The sequence below is a fragment of the Diadema antillarum genome, unplaced genomic scaffold, assembly GCF_040938485.1.
Source record: "Diadema antillarum isolate AM-2024a unplaced genomic scaffold, OU_Dant_1.0 scf00000020, whole genome shotgun sequence".
Lineage (NCBI taxonomy): Eukaryota > Metazoa > Echinodermata > Echinoidea > Diadematoida > Diadematidae > Diadema > Diadema antillarum.
Window position 1 is genome coordinate 6,087,751 of NW_027270909.1, and position 13,976 is coordinate 6,101,726.

Below are 13,976 nucleotides of genomic sequence, written 5' to 3' on the forward strand. Positions count from 1 at the left end.
ATGCGAATGCCCTCTTTAAAAGTAACCAAAATATAAACAGAGCGCACTGGCGTACCGTGGGTCGAGACATTGGGGGGGGGGGGGGAGCACCTCGTGGAAAAGTAATTTTGAGGGTGTGTATGCTTGTGCGTGTGTGCGTGCGCTGTCAGTCTGCAAACTTAATGGGGACTACAATACATTACGGAATGTGATACATTCAACATCGCAGTCATTGAGCAACATTGTAAGTTTTCCTTACATGGATTGTGTAATGACGGTGTGAAACGACAAATTACTGTCAGCAACATCAGGAGAATTACATAACAATACAATGCGAGCGAGCTTGAAAATTGTGACATTTTTACAGTCCAAAAACTGCCGTTTGTAGCTATATTTTTCGCTTTTGAAATTTAAGGGGGCGCACCGGACGCAACTGCTGGCAATTACTGGCAGCAACATCAGGAGAATGGCATAACGATTAAATGCGAGCGAGCTTGATAATTTTGAAATTTTACAGTCCCAAAACTGCCTTTTTTAGCTACATTTTTCGCTTTGGAAATTAGGGGAGGGGGCGCACCGGAGTCAACTGCTGGCAATCACTGGCAGCAACATTTGGAGAATGACATAACGATTAAATGCGAGCGAGCGAAGCAAGCGAGCTTGAAATTTTTTGACATTCTACAGTCCCCCAACTGCCGTTTGTAGTTATATTTTTCGCTTTGGAAATTAAGGGGGAGGCGCACCTGGCTCAACTGCTGGCAATTACTGGCAGTAACATCAGGAGAATGGCATAACGATTAAATGCGAGCGAGCGAAGCGAGCGAGCTTGAAAATTTTGACATTTTACAGTCCCCAAACTGCCGTTTGTAGCTATACTTTTTTACGCTTTGGAAATTAAGGGGGGGGGGAGGCGCACTGGGTGCAACTGCTGGCAATTACTGGCAGTAACATCAGGAGAATGGCATAGCGATTGAATGCGAGCGAGCGGAGCGAGCGAGATTGAAAATTTTGACATTTTAGTCCAAAAACTGCCGTTTGTAGCTATATTTTTTCGCTTTGGAAATTAAGAGAGGGGGCGGTGCGCCCCCCCCCCCCCCCGATCCGCCACTGGTAGTCAAGGGTGTCGATTTATGCTCATGATTGGGGGAGGTATGACCAGCGAGGGGGCGTCGAAGTGACCAAGCGGGGGAAGGATATCCAAAATCTGCACTATAGAGCATCCCCTAATTCTTTGTGTTTGTGTTGTGTGTGTGTGTGTGTGTGTGTGTGTGTGTGTGTGTGTTTTATATACATGGACAAGTTAGGAAATAGTCTAGGTCAAGTCTTAATATCGGCAATGCAAGGCATTTTAATATAGAGTAGTATGTAAAGCAACACTGCAAAATCAATGATCTATAGCTTTGATATAACGAAGCGTAAGGTACTAGGTGTTTCAAAAAACATTTCCCACTTTTGATCATTAATAGTTTAAGAAGTATTCATCCGATAAAACTGTCATTGATATAAATAATAGCTGAATAGTGTACAATTTGGTTGGAGGTAATTTGAATGTGAAAGCATTGTTCAGTTTCATTAAATCTAAGATTGATTTTGAAGTAAGGTTTCAGTTTTTGGTCAAATTTTAACCCTCTGTACAAAAATTGAACCTTGCACAGGAACCAATGATGTGTATGTGAGTGTGTGCTGACAATGGCCCTGAACAATGGACATGCCTGAACCACCTGTTGACTAGGCGTCAGTCTCGAGCTCCCAGGCACATGAATGCTTAATCAATAATTCATGTGGATTGCCCTGGGCACTGCTAGTCTGGATTCATGCACGGTATAGGGTAAAATGCATGCACATGGAAAAAGGAAGCACACGTTTCCAAGTGCTTGCAAACACCACATTCCATTCCAGCTGGCAATCATTTTCAATTTTGCTTCACATATCACTAAATTTGGGATATAAATAAGCATAAATTATCTAAAGTTCTTCATTTTAATACAACTGTCTACTAATTAAATAGTCTGACAATTTTTTTGCTTTTTGATACAAAGAAATTATTTTTGGTAAAGAGTTCAGCAGCATTTATCATTCTTTTTATTTAGGGCGATATGTTTCACAGTAGATTTATTTAAGGCTCCATTTATACAAGTGTATACTCTAATTGATTTTCTTTGCTTCCTGTCACCATGTTTACGATAGAACAGAAGGTATTCAAGGTAATTTCGTTTTTCAGAAGTAGGGAGAGCACTGTCGAGACCCAAGACAGTATCGGCAGGTGTTTGACTTTACACAGATACTGGCAGAGGCTGAATAAAGACTAGTTGTGATAGTGGAATTTCTCATGAATAGATAATGAAGCATTCAAACCCTAACCATTGTCTAGGACCATTGTCATGGTGTTTACCACACACTCCCATACACACCCATTGACCCCGGTGCAAAGTGAAATTTTGTACAGAGCGTTGAAAATAGAGCAAAATCTGGAACCTAACTGTGAAATTAATCATGGATTTCATGAAACTGATTTATGCTTTCATTTTCAAACCACCTCCAACCAAATTGCACACTATTCAGCTAGTACTCATATCAATGACAGTGTTATCTGATATACAGTTTATGAATTATTAAGAATCCAAAGTAGGAATGTTTTTTGAAACACCTAGTACAAAGGTGTACATTCTACATCACATTGCGCAACATTGCAGCGACTCTTTTTGCCGTTCGGATGTTCGGAGTACACTGCGCACATCCTGCTTATATTCAGAATGCAAACAAGGAATCACGCCTCTTTAATTATGGTTGAAAGAAATCTTATAGAGACATATCTTATTTTTTGATCACCCTTTCATGTCGATTTCAAAAGCAGTTTACTAACCCTTGAATTACCATTTTGGTATATTTTTTTTTTCTTAACCAGCGGATTGGGGGGCACGTGCCCCCCCCCCTCCCCCCCCCCCCCGTAGTTACGCCACTGACAAAGCGTACAGCCAACATTAGGAATATCACTGATTTTGTGCGATATCTAATTTAAACTTGGTCAGATTTCCTAGTGGGATTAAGATATCTGCAAAGATCCGAGTATGTATAAGCCAGTATACGAGGGGCAACGTCAGAGGGCAGTATTATGATTCATGGTACCACCTATCGTCACCCTAAGGATCTGCAGCTTATTTATTCCAAAAGTATAGAACGAATTCTCCTAAGTTTTGCCTCAAATATACCATAAATACTGGAGTTTCGAAAATCGTGACCGTCCTGTTGATTCTCAATCTCCGTAATGAAATAAGGCCATTTTAGTGTGTGCGATGCATTTTCTTTGCACGGCTTTAAAAGAGTACCTCAACATCGGCACCCTTCCTCAATAGGTTAAGATACTGTAACACCTTTCCGGGTAAGCTACGCGGGCTTGTTGGGAGTAGGGATTTTCCAGCACGCAGAAGAATTTTCTGCGGGCGGACTAAGATGTTGGCGAGTTCCGTGCTTGCGCCTTACTGCTAGACGCGTGCTATTTACCTGCTACTTGCGTGTATTCCGTGTGACCTGCTTGAGAGCTTTGAAACCGATACATTTTCAGCTATACGGGGACTGCGAAGTACCTGTGTCACAGCTGCGAAGCATCTGCGTTTCTACAGCTGTGAAGTACCTGCGTGGGAGTTGCCTGCGAGTTGTTGCCGCGCTAAGGACCTCCTACTGGTGTTCTGCGTGCACCTCTGCGGGCAAACCCCGCGACTCACCCGAAACGAGTTTTGAGCCTGCTCAAGGTCTTGTCAAACCTTGTCTGGGGAAGCCTTGCGGGCTGACTTGCAGGGAAAATTTTTCCTACCCGGATCTCCCAGCAGTTGCTCCGCACCTGATAGTATACTAGTCGCATCTCGCCTGTAGTTGCCTGGAGGTGTGCACGCAAGTTCGATTTACCCGGAGCCAAGTTTTGACCACGATCAATACCTTTTTCCGGGTGAGTCGCGGTGGTTGCCCGCAGACTACTGTAGGCCCACGCAGAACACCGGTAGGAGGCCACTAGCGGTAGCATCTCGCAGGCAACTCCCACGCAGGTACTTCGCAGCTGTAACGCAAACTTTCCAGTTCCCGTACGCGACCAAGATTATGACATTCTGTGGGACTTCTGCCATTCCTTCATCGAGTTGTTAGCCCTCACTCGCCACCCATGCACCTGACACGCAGGTCACACGTAAGTAGAACGTTAGTAGTGTAACACCTTTTTATTTTAAGTGGTGTTATTCGATGGCGTTATATCGGTGATACATTGATAAAGTTTTTCTCGACGCTTGACACAAAGAGAAGAAGAGAAGAAGAAGAGACCGCGATGCCATTTCATATACAATATCTAATTCCGGGCTCTTTATTTTGAATAATCACGGGAATGCTCACTCCAAAATCATTTAAGAATATGACAACAGCTATATAATCAAAATTATGATTTTCCAGGCGACGATGGGAGATACAAGATTTAATATTCATGTAATATAGTACTCCCTATCAGACGGCCATATGTCTTCCCTAACGAGGGATGGCGAGAGAGACCAACGTAATGTACTAGTCTTTACCCGAAGAAGGTGAAAGAGAGAACTCCTTTTCCCAAGCACATCATGCACACGGTAACTTTTATAATATAGGCCTACTAGAGGGAGGGGCTTAATCTACAATATTCAAAGTAGAGGGATTCGAATTATAATAAAATAAAGGGGCACTTTAGTACTGACCACGATTATTCCATGGGTCACTTACATCAGAGATTTACATATTACATGATGGGAATGATGGGGGAGAAACTTGCAAACAATTAAACAATGGGGAGACAGGTTATCAAGTAATGTTTATGCGAAGAGGGTAGGCTACTGGGAGGTGTAGGGTGTGTAGACTGACCACAGGATGTGATGACCAGTTGGGTAGGTCAAAATTCTCAGAATAGCAATGAAGGAGTTTTTCCCCCGAGTCTGTAGCTGAAACGTAGGGGTTTGTACCACAAACATTCCTACATTTGATATATTACGTTACTTCCATCTTACAAAACGAAACGTCCTCGTTTCAAGGAAGTTTATTACAGCGGGACAGGTGATCTGTATTCTCCGATGAGAAAATGAGAGAGGGAACTGGATACAAAATGTGACTTAAGTGTATAGCAAATGATGAAACATACAGAATAATACGGCATCAATAAAGGATTATTGAGGAAAGTGGAAAGAGCTAGAAGGAAACAAAAGGTCATAGAAATATCAAATAAAACATGGTGTTAATAATACTGCTAAAATATCAAGTGAAATGATAGTTAAAAGGCAATTAAAAACTTTTTTTTCAAACCACATGGTAAACAAATCATGAAACCATTTTCTGTTTCTGTGTCGAAATACTGAAAGTTGTAAAACTGAGGCAGAAATGAGGGAATCACATTAAGTAGTAATTCAAAAACTATATGTAAAAAACATGTATGCACATTGGGTATAAACAACTAAATTAAAACCAGCTTCTTCTAAACAATATACGTGAACTGCAATATTGAACACGTTAATCCAAAACAATTAACTCCATGTGTAATAAGACGTAACACACAAAAAGGAATCAAAGAATTCCAAGAAGATAAAGTAATAATCAAGGAGAAAGTGATTGCATTGATCACCTTGTCAGCGCATAAAAGGTCAATAAAATAAACACATCTTGGTAGTAATGAAAGATAAGTAACAATATGTGCAATTGATATGATTGAACGCAATATCAGTCACCATGGAAAAAAAAATGTAAGAAACAATTTCAAGTCGGATATCCATACAATCAAAAGCAATATTTCCAAAGAACATTTTACCCCTTTCTTCCATGCTCCCAACAACCAACAAAACCAAGTAGGCCTACATCTCATCCAGTGGTACGACCCTCGTATTTCTTTCGCTACGTTTTTGTTTTGTTTTCAGAGCATAGTTTTGTCAGACGATATATCATTATCATAAGACATGTATTTATATGTATTTGTATTCAAAAAAAAATCGCTTTTCTAGAATTATGAAAGAGCAATGGACCAACCGCTTTCAGAAAGCAGGGGGAATAATTGCTACCCTTAACATATGTCAATATCAAGTTGATGGAATTTGTAATTTTCATGAAAAATGGATTTTTGTAGTATTTTCTTTATATTTTCTTGGTATTGTTGTCCACTCATACGTCATAACCTCTAGTAGTCTCCTCATCCAGCGGTTCCAACACCAAAACTTTAAAAATTCATAACTTTTGCATCGATTGTCCGATTTTTTTCAAACTTTCACTGATGTGTTCTACTAATGTTGCTGCTTTCACTCAATCCACATTGCTCTTGGGGTTTATCTTCCCTTTAATGTCATGAAGCTTCAAAGTATTCAAAAGATGAAATAAAGGGTCTGTATGAGATGAATATGTAGAATTAGTAATGATGCGAATGACACGCTTTTGGAGTAAGTACAATGGATTCAGTTTAGCAATACATTACAATTTCCCCATACAATATTTGAATACAATATGTGAGGCAAAATTAAAGAATTATATAAGATAATCCGGGATCGTTCAGATAACAGATTTTTCAACTTCCAGGGTACGCCAATATTCCTTGATAGGGTCCTATGTACGCAGGATATATTGTCCAATTTCAAAATCAAATCTATTTCCGTTTTCGACAAGAGCATAATTGTTGCAGTCTTTTCATTCAGCGATGGTAGCACCGAACCTGTGTAATTCATGACTTTTCAACGGATTTTTCAATTTTCTTCAATCTCTCACTGATGTGTGCGACTAATTTTGCTGCATTCTCTCAATTCACATTATAATTGAGTTTTATTCTCCTTTGATTATTAGCATACTCCACTACCTTGTATAATGTATACCCTCTTCTATTTAGGATTACTGTAAGTCTCCATTTCTTTCGATACGTCTTCTTTGTTACTCTTTCCTTCTCTTTCTCCTTTTGTTGCGTCATTCTATGGAATATGTAAATGCAGCTTTCAATGATGCGAAACAACATGTTTTATACTTTTGATATCAAACCTTTGTCGTTCTTGAGAAAGAATGGTCAGCTTGACTTCTTTTTTTGACAAGAGAACTACAGTATAGCAAAAGCAGGGGAACTTAATTAGGAATCTTAACCAATTATTACCTTTCGCTCTCGATGAAGAATGGTCCACTTGACAGAAGGTAAGCGTTAGCAGGGTTCCCATTCGAATACTTTTTGGCACGTGGGACAGAACGGTCCGAAGTATGGCAACTTTCCAATCGATCGTTTTGCAGGCATACTAGGACGTTACAGTGGATATATGTCTGTCAAATTAATCCATTGAAAAAACAAAACAAGCCTTAGTTCAATGACGAGTGAAACCAGACACATTATTACACAGAATATAACAAATAAAGTTTTAGACAGAGTTTTCAAAATCCAAACTATTACAAGCCTTTTTCTGTGGTCTCGATAAAATAACACGGCAACTACCATAGGGTCCTATCGTCCTAATGTGAGTAAAATAAGTGAACGAATGAAAGACTTCAACCTTCGTTAACCTGTAGTTTGTTGTTGTTTGTTCTTTAAGATACTATAAGAGGTTTATTATCTACTGCCGATCTTTCACTTCTTTTTAACTGACGGCTTTAAGTGCCCTTTTCTCAAAAATATGTCATCCGAAAGGGAGTTGGGCAGCTGAGTTATTAGCTTTATCAATAATTGTAGTTAGTATCCTGAAAACGGAGCTCCCTTACAATAAATAGTCAAGGACAACGTTAACCAAGGAAGATGACTCCCCCCCCCCCCCAAAAAAAAAAAAAAAAAAAAGATAGAAGTTAAGATTCAGTACGTTCAAATGTTGGAGGCATTGAGATCCATGATGTTAAATATTGCTGTCAAGACAAGTAGGAGGGGACCTACTTTGCTACCTCTTTGTCTCCAAATCAGGACTATCTTTGCCTACACAGAGAAGTAGTTCATTCACCAAATTATTATTATTACAATCATACCCATCACGTTCATCATCGCAATGCGACGGGATCATGGAAATAAACGTTGAAAGATTCTCACCGCATCTGAAACGCGATTGATCTTAAAGGTCCTGACGGAAAACGCCCTCACAGTTGAGTTCATGATGTCATAGATTTCCACGTTCGTCGATACAGCCAGTCTGCAATGAATTTAGATTTCATGCTCAGTAATGTTAAGAAATCATTATGTCAGCAGACTCCATTAAAAGTGTTTTGGAACGACTTATGCCCCAGTCACACAGTGCTTCACGATGGATTACGTCCGCCGCGGATAGATACGAATGAGTGGACGTAGGAGGACGCAGCGTGGACGCAGGCATCCGCAGGGACGTATGCAGACGTAACTGTCCGTAACTCATCCGTAAAGAAACGCAAAATGACGTCGCCGAACCTGCGAAATTTTGAAATGTTCAAAATTTCGCAGAGGGACGCCACGGACGCAAACTTACGGAAGTAACCGTAACCAAACGTAACTATCCGTAACTGAACGTAACTACCCGTGGCTTGGACGCAGACCATCCGCAAAAAAAAAAATTACCTTCCGTCCGTTTGCGTTCGCTTACGTCCACCGTAAGTATCCGAAATTAACCGCAAGTTAACGTATCACAACAGTTTCGTCCGCTTACGGATATTTACGGACAGCTACAGATGTTGCGGACAATTACGTCCTTCGACGTTTTCCGTTTTCCACTCGCATGGGAACACAGAGACTCGTGGGAAGGCACACTACTCCTGTTGCCAAGCTGCTGCACCTTTACCTGAAGGAATGCTACAACACAGTCGGAGCGGTGGAGAGGCAGAACTGTAGGGTCAAATTATGAAATTTCTCCCACAATTAATGGTCATTTTAAGTGGCACCCATATACCATGTATACTCATGACATCGGTTGACTCTTGGTGCTGAACTTTTTTTTCTTGTACTCTTCGAATGTATATTTTTCGAAAAAAGCAATATTTTGGGTAGGGGATGGGGTGATAGCATTTTATTCACTTTTCTGGCCGGGGAAGGTGTGGGACAGGGGCAACTATATAAAATGAGAACGAATTTAGTATTTCTCTATAGTCTTACCCATGCACTTTACGCTCCATCGAATGTGTATTACATTTTTTTATGATGATAATAATGATAATAATGATAATAATAATAATAATAATAATAATAATAATAATAATAATAATAAAGGACATTTATGTTGCGCAGCTACTATAATAATATACTCTACTGCGCATTACAAAATGACATGCATACAAGAAATTCAAACAGAAAATACATTACTTCAAGAGATGACTTAATATTGTACTTAGGTGTGGAAGGGGTGTTTGAAAGTTTTGATTTTTTTTCTGTAAATTTAATAGGCATTGCTTTATTATAACAATCTCCTTAACATAACCCAGGAAGCCATGAATATCGCTGAACAACGACAGCGTAGCCACAGTTTGTCTATTCCATGAGTGCAAGTAATATTTTCTTACTCTAATGTTTAACTTTTCGATCTATATTGTATTTTATTTGTGGTATAGTGATGTTATATGTGACCCTGCACCGCAAAACACACAAAAAGTCGGCACACATGAAATTTTAGTTGAGAGCATATTCTGAAAGAGCAGACTTTAAGCTTTAAAATGATGTATTACTCAAATCAAATGGACTCTCCTAACCTATATGAATAGTGTAAAGAATGCACACACTCAGAAAAAGTGTAAACTGAGAAAAGAGGCTATGAAGTATAGTGTCTATTTTAAGCGCTTAATCTTTATCAAGCCGTGCTGGTTGTGCGATGAATGGGACAAAAAACAGGATGGAAACCACCGGAGTAACAACAATGAGGGGATCATTATCAGATTAAACTGAAATTAATAATAATAATAATAATAATAATAATAATAATAATAATAATAATAATAACGATAAGGCCTTATTTACCCAGGATAGCCAAGTCAAGATTCCAACTTCAAGTTCAAAATTTCATATATCTTTTATTGTAAAGCAAATTAAAGGATTGCGATTTTTTTCACAACTTGTCCGTAATTCAATTTCAGTTTTCCCCAGTGTACAATGTAAGACAGTCCAAAATGTGATAACCTTGCTGTCATAATACACTGACTTAGCAGGAATCGTATATAGGAGAAAATCAAATTGTCCATAATTATCAATAACAATCTGTAACTATCCGTAACTATCCGAAAATATCCGCAACTCTCCGCAATAGTTCAGAACTATTATGTGCCAATTCGTAAGAATATCCGCAAGTGGACGCAAGTATTCGCATCTGGTCGTATCTGTCCGTATCGCCCGCATTTTTTGCCCGCATGTTTTGTACAAATTTCTGGTGACGGCAAAGGATCTGCGGGGGTCCGCGGAAAAAAAAAAAAGACTTTTTTGGACGTAACGCCGGACGCAGAGCATTATGTGACTGGGGCTTCAGAGGGACTCCACGTATGCATGACTTACGTAAGTAATCGTAACTAAACGTAATTATCCGTAACTGAATGTAACTATCCATAACCTGGATGCAGACCGTCCGCAAAAGATTTTACCTCCCGTCCATTTGCGTTCATTTGCGTCCACCGTTAGTATCCGAAATTAATCGCAAGTTAACGTATCACCACACTTTCGTCCGCTTACGGAAGTTTACGGACAGTTACGGATGCTGCGGACGATTATGTCCTTCGACGTTTTCCTCTTTCCACTCCCATGGGAACAGAAACTCGTGGGAAACCACACAACCCGTGTTGCCAAGCTGCAGCGCATTTATTTAAAGGAATACCACCACATAGTTGTAGTTGCCTGGGGAAAGTGTGGGACAGCGATAAACTGTTTTAAAGTGAGACCGAATTTAGTATTTCTCTTTAATAGTCAACCCATTTTACACGTCATGGAATGTGTATTACATTTTTTTCAGGGGGGGGGGGGGGTGGGATGGGGTGTTCCAAAGTCCTAATTTTTTTTTTCTGGACAGTTATTGAGCATTACCTCATTTTAATAGTCTCCTTAACATAAGCAGTAAGTCATGAATATCACTGCACAATCACAGCGTAACCACATTTTTACCTATTCCATGACTGTAAATTATATTTTCTTACTTTATTGTTCAACTAATCGATTTATATTGTATTCTATTTGTGGTACGTTTATATTATGTATTCTGTGCATTTATGATGTATATTCATATTTGAGTTGCACAGAATCAATACAAACTTGGAGTTCAAAATTTCATTTTTCTTCTATTGCTGTAAGACAAATTAAAGGAATACAAAAAGTCTTCACAAGTTTTATGTGACATAATTTCAGCTTTTCCCTATTAGTCTACAATATAAGACAGTCCGATATGTGATAACCTTGTTGTCATAATACACTAAGAAGGGATGGTCAGAGAAAACCGTATTGTCCATAATTATTCATAACAATCTGTAACTATCCGTAACTCTCCGCAAGTATTCAGAAGTATTCGGAAGTTTACGCAAGTCGAAAAAACAAATAAGGTGTCAATTCGTAAGATTATCCGCAAGTGGAGGCAGGTGTCCGCATTTGATCGTATCTGTCCATATCGCCAGCATTTTTCCTCTTTTTTTTCGTAAAGAAATTCTTGTGACGGCAAGGGATCCGCGAGAGTCCGCAGGAAAAATGACTTTCTTGGACGTAACTCCGGACGCAGAGCATTATGTGACTGGGGCCTAACTATCAAAAAATATCCGCAACTCTCTGGAAATACTCGCAACTCTCCGCAAGTGCTCAAAACTAATCGGAAGATTACGCAAGTTGAAAGAACAAATTACGTGCCAGTTCGTAAGATTATCCGCAAGTATTCGCATTTGGTCGTATCTGTCCGTATCACTCCGTAAAGATGTTCCGGTGACGACAAGGGATCCGCGGGAGACCACAGAAAAAAATGACTTTTTTGTAGGTAACGCCGGACGCAGAGCATAATGTGACTGGGGCCTAAGATTATGTTGAATGACATTGTTTATCCTTTATCGTACAGGCTGGGTAATTTCTACACTCACTTTTCTCATGAAAGTTTATTTGCTATTCAACTAACTAACTAACAACTAACCTTGCTCGAGTTTTCCTCTACTTGCAAACCTATCAAAAAATACCTTATAGGAATCTTACAAAATGAATTCATGAATTTTTTGAAAAAAAAAATATTTGAAATGCGTAGTTTGAACAGTCACTCTACATATAACTAAGATATATTTGAGAAACATTGCTCTTTTCCATTATACTGATATATTGAAATCATTTGTACGCATCGACTGACCCGTTTTCTATCAGATCCCGGTAACTCCGATCTGCTGGGTCCGGAGAAGGCGTCGCCCAGCAACGCTCGTTGAAGACGTACAGGTTCCTTAGGGATGCGATTGTTGTGCCAAGGTAGATAGTATTGCCTTCAAATACCTTGATAGTTTTGATTCAGAGAAACATTGATATGATAAGTAGTCAAGGTAATCCCACGACATAGGGGTATCAAAATGAAACGCTGCCGATTCACTCTACCAGTCTACCAGCCAACGTGAGAGAAAACATCATTTGTAAAACGTATTATTGACAGTTTGAGGAAAATCGGACAATCCATTTTTCAAAGAGGTATGTATTTGTAAAGTCTCGGTGCCGGTGTTGGTGGACAAGAGGACTACCAGAGTTCATGACGTCTTTATGTACAACTATATCAAGAAAATCTTGGAAGAATTCCAGAAAAAGAGAAAAAAAATCAGCATGAAAAGAACACATTCCTTCAACTTATTGTTGACATAAGATCGTTAATATGTTTATATTCCTTCCGCTTTGTAAAAGATGTACGATAAAGACAAATGTTAATGATAATGATAATGAATAACATTTATATCGCGCTTAATACTGATGTTTCTAAGCGCATCAATCCGGAAATAGAAAAAAAAAGAAAGTATAACATAAAAATAAGATATAGCGGTATATGTACATATTACGATACAACGACAGCAACAACAGAATTAAGGTTGTGTAAAAAGATAAGTTTTCAACAATGACTTGAACCTATCAACATTTTCAACATTACGAATATTAAGAGGGAGTTTATTCCAAAGAAGTGGGGAAATAACTGAAAAGACCCTATCACCATAACGGGTACTGGTGCGGGGACCACGTGATAACTGGAGAGTGGAGGAAGAACGGAGAGAACGGGTTGAAGTGGAGGAGCGGAAGGAAATTAAGTCTTTCAGATAAGATGGGGCAAGATTATTACATATCTTGTAAACAATGAGGAGGATTGTTGGTTCATCATGCTAGAAAAGTGAAAATTTGTTTAATTTTCTCTACATTTTCTTTATATTTCCGTGAATAATGACGTCATGAAGTGTAATAGTCTCCTTATCCAGCGATGATGGCTCCGTAACTTTAAAAATGCCTGATTTTTTGATCGATTGTCAATCCACAGTTAGATTTTGAGCTCTGGATTCCTTTGAGAAGAAGAAGCTCTCTAGAGCAGCATGCTACTGACACTACAGCTGCATATAACTCTCCTGATGAAAAGGGTTTAACGGAGTCATCAACCATTCTTTCCTGTAATTGACCGTACAATTTCAAATTCACCACAGGTATTGCAACATAAGAGTCCCTTCACATGGTAATGCTCTTTTGATCAGATTAACTTAAATTAGTCGTACAAGCTGATGCAGGGTACCTGTTGCGGGAGAGCCGGTTCCGGCAGAGCTACGTCAAAAGTTTGACTAGTGAATTGTCGAATAGCAATTGTGAAATTGCCAAGGCCAAACACCATTGTGAAGACGGACACAGACGACTGGGCGATATATGAGGTGTGGATGAGCTGCCTGCGCCTCACCGTGCAATTGACGATGAAGCTCTGCATAACCCCGCTCACATCCTCAATCTCATTCGTGAAGAAAAAGTTCTCCTCGTCACTCTGAAAAGGCAAAATTTTTGTGTTAGAGTTATGTTACTTTTTTCTTGATTTACATGATTGCTTTTGTGACTTCTTGAAGATGGAAACGAAGAGAAGGATGGAGAGAGG